This window comes from Atta colombica, unplaced genomic scaffold, assembly GCF_001594045.1.
Source record: "Atta colombica isolate Treedump-2 unplaced genomic scaffold, Acol1.0 scaffold157, whole genome shotgun sequence".
Classification (NCBI taxonomy): Eukaryota; Metazoa; Arthropoda; class Insecta; order Hymenoptera; family Formicidae; genus Atta; species Atta colombica.
Genome location: NW_017259247.1, coordinates 396409 through 398155, shown reverse-complemented (window position 1 = coordinate 398155; position 1747 = coordinate 396409).

The following is a 1747-nucleotide window of genomic DNA, read 5'->3' as shown; positions in this document are numbered from 1 at the left end:
TACAACTTTGCTTCCGCTGTTTTCCTATAGATGGCTTTAGCGGTAAGTGGTGGTCGAAATAAATAGATCATAGACGTCATACAATAAACTTGGACATCTGTCAACATAACCCCATAGAAACATTTGTGTCTGCATCATAAAGTTATTCTCGATTGAAAATGTCAGTTTACGAGCCAAATTCTCGTCATTTGCGGGAGGTTTTAATTTTTCGCTTCAATGAAGAAATCTGCGGCTGAGGCTCATCGAATGCTCTCAAATACTTATGGTGAGGCCGCTATTAGTGAAAGAACGTATCGTGAGTGGTTTCAACGCTTCAAGAACGGTGATTTTGACGTCGAAGACCGGCATAGCGGTGGAAGAGAGAAAGTTTTCGAAGATGCAGAATTGGAGGCATTACTTGAGCAAGACTCGTGTCAAAATCAAGAAGAATTGGCACGATCATTGGGAGTGACTCAACAAGCCATTTCAAAACGCCTCAAAGCCATGGGAATGATTCAGAAGCAAGGAAATTGGGTGCCGTACGAATTGAAACCGAGAGATGTTGACCGGCGTTTGTTTGCTTGTGAACAGCTGCTTGAAAGGCAAAGATGGAAGGGATTTCTGCATCGCATTGTGACTGGGAACGAAAAAAGGGTTCATTACGATAATCCCAAGCGCAGAAAATCATGGGGAGTTCCTAGCCATGCTTCGACGGCCAAATCGAATATTCACGGCTCCAAGGTCATGCTCTGTATTTGGTGGGATCAGCTCGGCGTAGTATATTATGAACTGTTAAAACCGACTGAAGCAATCACAGACGATCGGTATCGAACGCAATTGATGCGTTTGAGCCGAGCATTGAAAGATAAACGGCCGCAATACAACGAGAGACACGATAAAGTGATTTTGCAGCATGACAATGCTCGACCCCATGTTGCGAAAGTGGTCAAGACATACTTGGAATGGGAAGTCCTACCCCACCCGCCATATTCTCCAGACGTTGCTCCCTCTGACTATCACTTGTTTCTATTAATGGCATACGGCCTGGTTGACCAGCACTTCCGGTTTTATGAAGAAGTAAAAAATTGGATCGATTCGTGAATAGCCTCAAAAGATGACCAGTTTTTTCGACGCGGGATTCGTACGCTACCCGAGAGATGGGAGAAAGTAGTGGCCAGTGATGGATAATACTTTGAATCATAAATGTATAACCAGTTTTTTACAATGAAGCCTCGAATTTCGGAAAAAAAACGGCGGAAGCAAAGTTGTACACCTAATAACATTACAATAATATTATAAAAATATCGCAAAAATATTACTGCAATGAATTTACCGCGGACATTTAATATTGCAACGATATTTATACAATATTACTGACATATTACCATACAATATTACAACAAATTTTTAATACTGCAATAGAGATTACTACAATAAGATTACTACAATATTACATGCTGTGTGGGTTATTATTACTCTGTGGTACTGACAAAGATTTGCGCTACTGTATATACTGTGCAATCTATAGAACTTAGAATAATGGAAATAATCGGAATAATCTATCCAAACAGAGAGTGGAAAGGGTGAGTAACATCTGAGAAACAGAAGATTGTATTTCTGTCCTGTTCAATAATTTTTCTTCTTTTTGCCAAGTGAACAGTCATAGAAAGAAGAATAATGAAGTCGTATTCCAGCAAAGTTATATAATTTTATATTGCCGTAATAAAACGAAATAATATATATATAATAGTATATATATATATATATA